General features: G+C 36.8%; 1 pseudogene; it reads left to right on the top strand.

The window, feature by feature from the left end:
* Window positions 1-1,406: 1,406 nt before the first annotated feature.
* On the top strand, window positions 1,407-4,091 carry LOC116106621 (annotated as a pseudogene).
* Window positions 4,092-13,145: the final 9,054 nt, after the last annotated feature.

Below are 13,145 nucleotides of genomic sequence, written 5' to 3'. Positions count from 1 at the left end.
TGTAGTATATTTTAATATATGATAATTTGAGCATGATGCTTTTGCTTTAAGCAACCAAAATTGCACATGATTTTCCTGCGCAATTCTCTTAATTTTACTACAATAATCAATATGAAGATGTCACCAAGATTTGACTGCACATTTAGACATACATTTTTATGTTTTTGGTATAATATTATTTGTAATTAAATTATATTTCAACCAATCACATGAAAGATAACGTTATTTTCAATACGTAAATTTAATTTGCAAAAACTAATAAAAAATATGCTTAAATTTATTTTATACGTTTTTTTTTTTTTTTATATATATATATCTAATATGATATTTCTCCTAATTAATTTCCTTTAAATTTTGTGATTTTAATTATTTTCAGTGCATTTAAACCTAATTATTTTGAAACAAATAATTTACGATGTGAATATATATATATTTTTTTTCTAGAGATAATCTAGAAGATGACAAAAAGGGAAGTTTAAAGGCTCAACTACCCCCAGTATATACCAATTTTTTTCTAGATTAATTTAGATCACATAATAATAATAAAATAAAAAGGAACAAAAAAATGTGGAGTGGGTGGCTGAAAAGACAAACAAATTAATACGAAAGGAATAAATAGAAAATAAAAATGTTGCTTTCTATGGGCACCCTTAATAAAAAGAACATTAAATGAAAATTTATGAACAAATCCAAATTGGATTTATTCGAATCTAAGTTTCTTCTCAATTGAATGGTCCAAAATGATATATATATTGCCTTTTTATAAAGGGAACATTTTGGCATATTTTCTTAGACATAAAATCTGTCTATAATTTTAATTAGCTAAGAAATTTATTTTTCAACAAGGAATGCTTTAATTTAAAGCAAAATTATTGAAAAGCTTTAGAAAAAGCATCTAACAATCACTTCTATAAAAGTTAAAAGTAATTATGTGCGTAAATATTACGTTTATATAAAAAGTCAACGTAATAAAGATGTGATTTTACATATAATCGCTTTTGAGAAACTGTTTTTCATCATATGAAAGATTTGATGTTGACAATATAAAGTTGTATTATTAAAGATTTATTCGTTTTACTTTTGGTGGTTGAATTAGAAATGAAATTTTGTAAAAAAATAAAAGATCTCATTTCCTAAGCTAATAAAAAGTTCCGATTAGGAGAGAGCCCAGATTCAGCCCGCAAAAGCCCAGCTTCCAAACTACCGGCCTTTTGCCAATCCATAAAAAATGGGCAGGTCCATTTGTTAACGGGAATTTTTTTATGTCAAATAAATTAAACATTTTACTTATTTATTTCAAGTATGTACTATTCATGTTAAAATAAGTTCAACATTTTAATTTAATTTGGTATTTATATTTATAAGATTATATACTCAAAATATTATTTATAATCATTTAACATCAAATGAATATGTAAGTTAACTGTTAATTTTCATATCCTTTTTGTTTGTAAAAACAAATTTAACAATTCATCATATTAGAACTTCTTAAAATAAGATCTACAGTGACTTCGCTCGGAAAAAATCAAGAGGTAAGCCTTTGAGCAAAGTAGGAGAAAACCAGACTTAAGCCTTGGTTTCCATCTTTGAGAATTAAACTTCTAATCACTATAATTATCTACAGGCTCAAGTATTTAACCCAGAATCTGGATCTTGTGCGGCATTCCTTGCTAACTATGACACAACATACTCGGTAAAAGTGGACTTTCAAAATATGAAATATGAACTGCCAACTTGGTCCATCAGCAAATTTTCTTGGCAGTCATACATTGAAGAAAGTGCCTCTTCTAGCGATGATAAAACTTTTACCACTGATGGGCTGTGGGAACAACTAAATGTGACTAGAGATGCTTCGGATTATTTGTGGTATATGACAAAGTGAATAGTCTTGACTAATCACCTCTTGGCTTCCTTCACACATTTAACTTCTTAATTTTAAAATTAGTTTTTATAATCTTTCTGAAACTGATTTTTATCAATATATGTTTTCTGTGTCCCACTCGGTGTAAATAATTAAATATAGACGCTAATGAAGGATTTCTGAATAATGGACAGGATCCTCTTCTCAACATTTGGTCTGCAGGTCATGCACTGCATGTTTTCATTAATGGTCAACTATCAGGTAATAGGAAGATTGAGACACTATCATAAGTTGGCTGAGTACTAATGTCAAATGAAAATCTTGTGTATCTTCACTTATCACCAACTCACTTTAGCTTTTATCATTAATTCAGGAACTGTTTATGGTGGAGTTGACAATCCAAAATTAAGTTTCAGTCAAAATGTCAAAATGAGAGTTGGTGAGAACCGGATTTCTTTGTTAAGTATTATCTGTGGGTCTTCAGGTCAGTTTTCTCATTTTCTGATGCGCCTCTATTCTTTGAACACTGCTGACAACTCGGAAGTATGACAGTTTACTCTTTCCATCATCAAATTCTCAGAATGTAGGCACACATTTCGAGCAATGGAATGCTGGTGTGCTAGGTCCAGTAACATTGAAGGGTCTCAATGAGGGGACGAGAGACTTGTCTAAACAGAAATGGTCTTACAAGGTATGTCTATAAATATTCAAGAGAAATATATTACCTTTCACCATACTGAAAATTTAGGGTTCTGGTAGGTCTTTTGCATAACTATGGCTTGTGCTATATTTTGTAGACAGGTTAGTGGGTTATTCTGGAAAAGAATTTTTGCTTGAATGCATTATTTCTACGTCCAATGAGGACTCACACCAGATCCAATTGTTAATACAATATATAAAGCCATTACTGCAGATAGTACTACACCCTTGCTTGTGAACTATTGATTTTGTTGAACCCTTGAAATTATTAGAATGGTGTTGAATGTTGGAAAAGCAACAGTAAAATAAAGTGAGTATACTTTGTCTAAATGATGTTGAATGTTGAAAAAGCAACAGGTAATGCAGATGTAGCCAGGAAGTTGGTCATAAATGATTGAGTATTTCTCGAGTACAAGTTTTTCACACTGATATTTATCACAAGCTCGCTAAAAATGTACTGTATGATCTAAGCAGATTGGTCTGAAAGGTGAAGATTTAAGCTTTCATACCGTTAGTTGAAGCCTTTCTGTTGAATGGGTAGAACGATCATCGTTGGCCCAAAAACAACCATTGACATGGTACAAGGTGAGAACAATTTCTAATCAGTTCATTTCCACTACTGTTAAAAATTAATGGTATACCAGATATATTAATACCAAATATTTGTTCTGCAGACTACTTTCAATGCACTGGCAGGCAATGATCCTTTAGCTTTGGATATGAGTACCATCTGATTTGGATCAATGGCCACAGCATTGGGCGCCACTTGGCTGGATATATAGCATCAACAAGCATGACTAGAACATATAGGCTTGACTGTGATGAGGAGTTAGAGCCAACAATTACTTCCATCAACAGGCATGATAAAAACATATGAGCTTGATTGTAACGAGGAGTTAGAGTTAACAACTACTTATATTAACATGTATAACCAAAATATATGGATTAGACCGTGAGGGAGAATTTTGGAGTTTCACACTGACTAAGCAAGACCCAACATATGAGCTTGATCGTGAGGGGGAGTGTTGGAGTCTCATACCGATTAGACATGCTCAAGCTTACTGGGTTTATAAGATGGGATAATCCTCTAATTTAACAAGGTTTTATAGGGTAAGAAGTCAGACCTACCTCAAATTCTATTAGAAAGAAATATAACACGAAGAATGGACAGCCGTCTCAAAGATGGTGAGAACAGTGTTGCTTCTTTATTCTTGTCATCGTTTGTTTCCCCAGTTTGAATATTCACTCGGTAGATGTTACTTTTAGGTATCATGTTCCACGCTCATGGCTGAATTCAACTGGAAACCTGTTGGTTGTGTTCGAAGAATGGGGTGGTGACCCAAAGGGAATTACTTTGGTCAAAAGAGCAACAGGAAGCGTATGTGCTGATATTTTTGAAGGGCAACCAACCTTAAGCAACTGGAACATAATCTCCTCTGGAAAATCAGACAAAATGCAATCCAAAGCCCATTGTCCTCCTGGGCAGAAAATCTCAAAAGTAAAGTTTGCTAGCTATGGATTACCGCAATGAAAAAGTTTTAGTTCCAAAACGTTCGTATAGGTAAGCCATAAGCCTTCAGCTTTACTGGTTTCAATCTTCATCTGCAAACTTCCAGTGGAAATCAATTGTATTGTCCTTGTATGTGTATGAATAAACTGGAAGTAATAAATAGAAACTTTTCAATAGCATTTGGTTTCTATATTTCTTCTATATACATAACTATCTAATTACATGTATATGCATTCATATTGTTTTGGTCAATAGTAAGGAACGACAGCACAAAAGATACGCAAAATGTTGACGCTTGACATGTCTTGCTTCTCCAATTACCTTTGTCTCATTGATTGAATCTGAGATTTGAGTCCTTGGTAACCTTTACGACAGAACTCTGAGGACAAAGCAGAAGTTTCTTGAATGAATTTTCATTGAAAACTCAAACAACCTACTGAAAAGCTGATTGCCAGGGCCCTGTTATGCAACAACTTGAGTAATTGGATTAAGATAGAATAGATGCCACAACTGTTTGAATGTAAATCAATCACATATTAAGAATTTACCAGATAGTTTCCCATTATAACTGCCATAACTTTTGGTTCAAGTCATTAACCTTGACATTTTCTCGATACATTCCCATTATGAATCCTCAGTTACATCCACAGAAATAAAAGGTTACTAGATACTATTCACAATAAGTGAAATGGTAAAAACAAGGCCTCTGTATATAAATTTATTGAAGAAAAAGAAAATGATCTATCACACGAGTTTCGTCACACAAAAGTTTACAAGTATAAATTGAGGAAGAATACATCGCCAAAGGGTTTCATAACTTAGTATTCTTGACATTTGATCCCTAAGGAAACAAAGACATTCCTCTCCACTTCAGAAGAGTAAATAGTTTTAGACATTATATCCAACTCATTAATTGCACTTTCCCAAAATGTACCGATTTTATTTGAGGAACAAATCTAGTGACTTACCGATTATACTCATAATGAAACAATTAATTATTTATTAATAATATATAACGTTAGACTATGATAAACTATACAAGACTTGATAGTTTAACATCTATATGGTTTAATAGTCTAATTAAAATATAAACCATAATAGATGGTGTTAGACTTGATAAATCTCAACTATTTTTGCCTTTGTTATTTTTATTAGGGATAATTAGGTTAAATAATGTGATTTTATGGCTAAATATTTGAGAACCTACCTTTTATTTAGCATTCAAGCACTCTTTCCTTCAGCCTCAAACTGACGGTTCGTGGCCCAATCGCTGTTGATCGAGGCCCAACAAAAAACCGACATTAACAAATTACAACACTCAACAATGGCTTGAATGGAAAATTACGAAGAATTGTTATACAAGTTGGGAAACTTAGTGCACCTGCCACCTGTGATAGAGTTAAGGGTATGTTTGGTACACTTTTTTAAATAGAATTTTTGAAATCCTATTATGAATAATGTATTTGGTATATTTTTTTGGAAAATATATAGATTTATTTAACCTCCTATATTTTTTAATTTAGCTAAACACCCCCCATAATAAAAGTTTATAAACTAACAAAAACACTCTCATCTACCCATCTATCCAACTGATTGCTAGCAGCTAGACTTGGCAAACGAGTGGGTCAGGTGAGTACATACCGAGTAACTATGGGTAACCAGTAAAACGGGCATGGGTAGACGGGTATATTTTTGGAACAGGTAGAAAAATGCATCACCTGTACCCACACGTAGGTCACCCGCAAAAATTGAATTCTATCATTTTTTTTTTCCAATTTTTATTAATCACATTTCAAACCTTAAAATGTATATTGTATTAATTTTTTCAAATATTTGGTCTTCTAATCCCTTCCAAGGAAGTTGGATTACCATAACTTGTCCTTGAGCACATTTGATACAATCCAACCGCTAGAACAAGCTTAATAGCTGTTATGCCTAAAAAAATTAGAGCTGATGTAAGCTCACATCAACAAGCACCAATCAGAGTTCAGGAAGGCTTTGCGCCGTCCAAGAGCTGTCACGTCACCCCAAGATAGAAAGAATATGGCTGTCACCAACTTGGCAGATCCAAGTTTTGTCTATAAGTGAATGGGAGCCGCACACATGTCCAAGCCCCAAGTAATTTGAAGATATTTTCTAAGTTATTAGCCAATGAGAGACAAGAAAGGACTTGCACGACAGATACCCACATGCAGATTTGTAATCATTATCTTAAATTCATCTACTATCAATAGAGGCCCCCCTCTCATTTTCGGGATTCTGACACTGAACCCACATTCTGATTGTAATCTATATTTTTAGAAAGATAACCTACGAGAAAGAGATTGACTTGATATTCTCTCTGAATACTCAGTTATTGTACCTCTACTCATTGTTCGCTTTACGTGACCTCTTGTAATATTTCATATATAAAAGAACAGTGGACGTAGGATTTGTTTTAAGCATCTCAACCACTTTGAAAATCGTCTTTCATTTACTATACAGTCTTTGCGTTTGATTAACATAATCATTCATGTGTAATTTCTAAGAACAGCTTAACACTTTGCACGTGCGATTCGTTGATGTCAAAATCAAGCATCGATAGTTTGGCGCTAGAAGGAGGGCCTGATTTAGTATCCGCTCATTATAAAGAATATCTGATCAATCAGTTTTACTCAAGAAAAATGGTTCGTGGTCTTGAAATAGAGCTAACTAGCACCAACAACGAGGAGATCTCCCGGGTACAGGATGATACTTCTCCCGAAGTACCTCCAATTTCACGGGGTACTATGACATATATTCCCTCGAGCTCATAGCTCGACTAAGTTGTGATGAGTTACCTGAAGAGGTTCAACAGTACTCTCCAAACGGTTAGCCAAAGGCTAGATTGTTTGGATCAGATCGTACTGCCTGATTTTGACAAAGTAGTGTCACCGCCAAAGACGCCTGTAGGTTGCGCTAAAGCACAAAAACGGGTGAAAGCCCATGCCACACGCACTACAATGCTTAATGACAAGGGAAAATAGGTGGCAGATAATAGGCTAAAGGGCTCTAAGGGACCAGCAAATATCGGTCATGAAGCAAGGAGAATACATGTGGCTCTGCAACTTGGTGGTATGTTGGTATGTCGCATCATGAACCATCCCACGCCACATCTCATTGCCCCCCCCCAAAGTGCAAGGCAGGGAGATTCCCATTATCGCCGGCATAATGGTTACGACCATCACCGTGAGGAAAATGCCTACTATATGCAGGTCGGTTCTGACCATCGTAGAGGTCAAGATAGCTCCCCTAGCCATTTAGTGCCTTCACATGGCTCCAGCCAGCGTGTGTCAAGGTATTCTGCAGTCTCCGATCGAGGTGAGGAAGAGTTTGACCTGCGATCTTTCCTCAACCGCAATCATGAAGGGAGAACCCACGTTGCGAAAAGTGATCCTCAAGTTGCTCCACTTCCTCAGATTGAGGAGTTACAGTGAGCTTTGGATCAACTTAGAGCTCAGCAAAATGAGCGCGTGTAGGTCACTGAGGGGTTTCCCTTTTCTCCGGCAGTATTGATTGCTCCTCTCCTGTCAAGATATAGGATGTCTGACATCCGAGCATTCGATGAGAATTCTAATCTGCAGGATCATCTCTATGAGTTTAACAACCTCATAAAACTTCACCAAGTTTCCAACTTGGCTAAATGTCGATGTTTAGCAGTGACTTTGACTGCCCATGCCAAGCGTTGGTTTAGATCGCTTCTACTAGGATCTATTAACTCATGGTAACAGATGAGTTCATTATTTTTGAGACACTTCCATGCTAATAGGAAGTTCTCAATGCTGTTAAGCTATCTGAGCAACATACGATAGGAGAGAAATGAGTTCCTCCAGTCCTATATTGACAAGTTCCACAAGGAGCTAAATAAAGTGGCTATACACCCGAAGATTCACTTTGGACTCTTATTATCACAAGAGTTCACCCACAAACTGACCTGTGGAAGAAGCTGCAATCTAAGGACGATATTTTCCTCAATTGCTTCTATAATCTTACTGAGAAATATCTCCGAATTAAGAATTTTGTGGCTGCTCTGAATTGCCACAACCTCGGTCCTTCAACTAGTGCCCCTAATCGGAAGGAGGAAAACAGAGGGGAGAGTAATAGAAAAATTAATCGCAAATAGACCAATGACGATCAGCGAAAGGGAAAGAAACAATAGTTTGAGCCCAAGAAATCTTATGCCTAGGTTCCTTGTCACGATCGCAACAAGAATCAGTATACTCAACTGAATGCATCGATATCAACTACTCTGGATAAATCAAAAGAAGCTAATCTTCTCGGAGAGCCAAAGCCTATGAATAATCCCTCTTTAGCAAGGAACAGTAAGAAATATTGTCATTATCATTGGGACAATCGGCATCATACCAATGAATGTTGGGCTCTTAAGCAAGCAATTTTAATACCTCAATAAAAAGGGGCATTTCAAGGAGTATATTGATGGTCCAACTCCCATTCGGGAAAAGGATCAAGGGGATCAGGGGAAGAACGTCGTGGTCGAAAGGGTATTCACTTCGTCGGGATCATATTCTCGAGATGCTTAGAAGAAAGACGGTCGAGAAGCTCACCATGACCCCGTGAGTGTGATGAGCAGGCGTTGTGACTTGCTAAGATGCGCAGAAAATAGGAGATTACCTTCTAATAAAAAAGACGTGGTATGATTGCATCACCTTTATGAGAAAACACTGGTTATCGCCCTTGAAATATATTAATGCGAAGTCCACAAGATGTTGGTGGATAATGATAGTGTCGTGAATATCCTATTTCAGCGAGCGTTTGAGGAAACACAATTGGATGAGGCAAATCTAAAGCCTGCCTCTATCCCCTTTTATAGTTTTACTAGGGATCATCTGATTCCCAAGGGAATGATTTCACTTCCTGTTACTTTGGGTGAGACCAACGAAGTGACTAAGATGACAAAATTTTTGGTGGTAGACTGTCCGTCTGCTTTCAATGGCATTTTAGGACAACTTTTACTCCAGAACTTCAAAGCTGTCACCTCCATCTATCATCTGAAGATGAAATTTCCCACTTCGATAAGATGTAGGGAAGACAAGAGGTCTCAACGTGAATCTCGCGACTGTTATGTAAGAGCAGTGCAGATAGCATACAAAGGGAAAGGAAAGCCAATGGGCATTCTTGAGTAGGCTATGACGATCAACAAGATTGAACCACAGTCAAGTCTAGTGAAAGACAACATAGATCCTCACGTTCAAACGGAGTATTCTCATAGTGGGCCTGTTGAGACTCTATTTAAGGTATCAGTTAACCAGAGTGAACCGACTCGGGTATTGAGAATTAAAAATAATCTCAGCTTGCTATAGATCTAACGAGTTTCCTCAAACAGAATATTGATGTTTTTGCATAAACTCATGATGACATGGTCGGGATCAACCTGAATGTAATATGTTTTGCACCCAATATCGATAATGTGATTAAGCTAATTCGCCAGAAAAGAAGAGCCATGGGCCCAGAGCGTTATGCTGCTCTTAAGGTTGAGGTGGATAAGCTCTTCTCAATCGGGTTCATTTGGGAGGCTTATTACCTAAGTTGGGTTGCCAATCATGTTTTGGTGAAGAAACCCAATGACAAATGATGAACATGCGTTGATTTCACTAATCTCAATAAAGCCTATTCGAAGGACAATTTCCCTTTGCCCATAATCGATCAGCTCATTGATGCCACTTTTAAGCATGAGCTGTTGAGCTTCATGGATGCCTACTCAGCATTTAATCAAATCCCGATGTACACGTCTGACGAGGTGTATACCTCGTTCATTATAGATTGAGGACTATACTATTATAAAGTCATGCCCTTCAGCCTAAAAAACATTGGCGCAACCTATCAGTGTTTGATTAACCGTATATTTTTTGAGCAGATTGGGAAATCAATGAAAGTCTATGTCGATGACAAACTGGTCAAGTCGCATGTCACTTCAGATCACATAGCCAATCTCACAGAGATGTTTAACATACTCTAGAGATATATGATGAAACTTAATCCCTTTAAGTGTTCATTCGGAGTATCCTCGTAGAAATTCCTGGGGTATACGGTTAACCATCGAGGAATTGAAGTTAACCCTGAAAAGATCCAAGCTCTTCTAGATATGAAAAGTCTCGCCAACGGAAAGCAAGTTCAGAGCTTGAATGGAAGAATAATGGCTCTCAGTCGCTTCATATCAAGAACAATAGATCATTGTTTGTCGTTCTTTAATATACTTAGGGCCAACAAGAAATTTGAGTGGACTTCAAAATGTAAGCAAGCCTTCCAAAGTGTAAAAAAGCATCTTGGAAAGCCACCTCTCCTGTCCAAGCCTCTTCCTAAGGAAATCTTATTTCTCTATCTGTCTGGCTCTCAGTACGTGGTCAGAGTAACTCTCATTCGAGAAGAAGGCAGAGTTTAGTGGCTAATATATTACACGAGCAAGCGACTATGGATGCCAAGACACGGTATCCAGAGATGGAATAATTAGCTTATGCCTTACTGATTGCTTCCAAGAAGTTATAATCTTATTTCCATGCTCACACCATCCATGTATTGACCAACTACTCACTCAGACAAGTTTTTTAGAAGTTGGAGACTTCGGGTAAGTTACTTAAGTAGGCTCTGGAACTGAGTCAATTCGATTTGCATTATAGACCAAAAACAACAATCACAAGGTAGACTATTGTTGATTTTGTTTCGAAGTTCTCTCATTAGCCAGATCGGGAATCCAAACAGCCAGCCAGTGAAGTTGTCCAGGAAATTGTTTAGAACTTGTCAACCTAGAGCCTCTATGTTAATGGATCTATGAACAGGAGAAGAGTCGGAGCTGGTATTCTACTCATTAGTCCTGAAGGGACTCACATTTATGAAGCTCTTAGGTTTGGGTTTAAAGCTACAAATAATGAGGCTGAATATGAGGCATTATTTGCTAATTTGTGACTAGCAAGAGAAATAGAGTCAAATATGATCCACATTAATAACGACTCCCAACCAGTTGTTAATCAGATTTTGGGAGAGTATCAAGCCAAAGAAGATAATATGATTAGTTATTTGAAGAAAGCCAAGGTCGCACTTGAGCCCTTCAAACATTATACGATCAAGCAAATCTTGAGAGACAGTAACTCTATTATGGATGCTTTGACAAAGATAGTCTCATCACTAGATTTTGATGCCCTAAACAGTATTCTGGTTCGATACATTGAGGTTTCTAGCATCAATTCGCTTGAGTAAGCCGTAGCTACAACCGAATCTACTTCTTGGATGATTCCAATTATTCAATATCTTTGAGATGGGATTTTGCCCGACAGCAAGCCTAAGGCAAGACTCTTGTGAACCAGAGCTACTCGTTACACACTCATCGAAGATTAGCTATACAAACAAGGGTTTAACACTACCCTCCTCCAATGTGTAACCGATGATGAAGCAGACTACATCATGAGAGAGATACATAAAAGGATCTATGGTAATCACACCGCCACATGATTTCTCACCAATAAAATTATCCGTCAGGGATATTATTGGCCCTTACTTCACGAAGATGTCTTCAACTTTGTGAAAAAGTGTGATAAGTGCTAAAGATTTGTAAACATCCCACGAGCTCCTTTCTACCAGCTAATGACGATGTCCAGTCATTGACCATTTTCTATGTGAGGAATTGATCTTATCGGACCTATGCTAATCAGTAAAGGGGGCATCAAGTATGCAGTGGTTGCAGTGGATTATTTCACTAAGTGGGTCGAAGTAAAGCCTTTGGCTACAATCAGTATAAAGAAGCTCAAAGACTTCATCTTTAAGAAAATAATGTGTTGCTATGGGATTCCTCATACCCTCATCTCTAATAATGGAAAACAGTTTGACAATGAGGAATTCAAACAGTTTTATGAAGAGTTGAGGGTTCACAAAAAATTCGCCTCAGTAGCAAGATCACAAGCCAACGGTCAGGTTGAAGTTGTTAACAAAACTATTAAGCACACATTGAAGGCTAAGCTTGGCGTAGCCAAGGGCAATTGGGCCGATGACCTCCCAGAAGTTCTATGGGCATATAGAATAACTCCGAAAACCTCTACTTTAGAAACACCATTCTTGCTAGCATATGGTTGTGAGGCAATGGTTCTAGTGGAAGTAGGAGCTGGTTCACTTCAGAGAGAATTCCATAATGAAACAAACAATAAAGCACTCTTACATGCAAGTCTGGACTTAGTTGAGGAACATCGCGATAAGACTTGGCTAAGGAAAATTTCCTACCAGCAGCAGGCAAAAAGATTCTTCAACTCTAAAGTCAGGAGAAGAGACTTTTAGGTTAGCAACATAGTTTTGAAAGAAGTCTTTCTTGGCACAAGAGAACCAAGTGTGAGGGTATTGCGACCTAACTGGGAAGGTCGATATTGCATCTCAAAGGTAATACAACTTAGAACATATCACCTTAAAAGGCTTAATGGTTATAAAGTGCCGCGGGCTTGGAATGCTGAACATCTTCGTCCTTATTATCAGTAATTCTGAACTCGCTTATAGCTTGATCATTTTTACTTGTAAAGTTTTTATTATTGTCAATATCATGAATAAAATTGTTCCAATTCTCCTCAGAGAAATACTTGTGTCGTAATATCAATTTTTTTTTTTTAATAATCTTGTTATTTATAACATTTTACAAGTTCAATGATCAAATATGTTATATTTGTTTTGTGAAGTTTTTAAGTTATAAAAGTGCTATCACAATTGGTCAAAAACTCCTTTTCATATATTCCATAAATATGTACAAGGGACACCAGGAGCTACATCAAAAGAGATAAGCAAAAAAGAGTATTCAAGTAGAGAAGAGAATGATCACTAGTCTTCATTTCCAAGATCCCTGGTTGCGACCTCTTTGTTGTTTGGCTGATCTTCAACCTTTGGGTCGACTGCTCAATCTTTAGGAATATATGTTTCCTACTGATCGTCCTCTAGGGTAGGCTCTTGTTCCTCTCGCTCCTCGACCTCGAGCATAGAGATAAGAGCGGCTTGATACTCATCAGAGAGGTCGGAGATATCCATGTCTGAATTTCTCGGTTGTAAGCTATAAATAGCTTCTAGTGCCTA

This window comes from Pistacia vera, unplaced genomic scaffold (assembly GCF_008641045.1).
Source record: "Pistacia vera cultivar Batoury unplaced genomic scaffold, PisVer_v2 Contig52, whole genome shotgun sequence".
Classification (NCBI taxonomy): Eukaryota; Viridiplantae; Streptophyta; class Magnoliopsida; order Sapindales; family Anacardiaceae; genus Pistacia; species Pistacia vera.
This window is presented reverse-complemented; position numbering and strand designations above follow the sequence as displayed.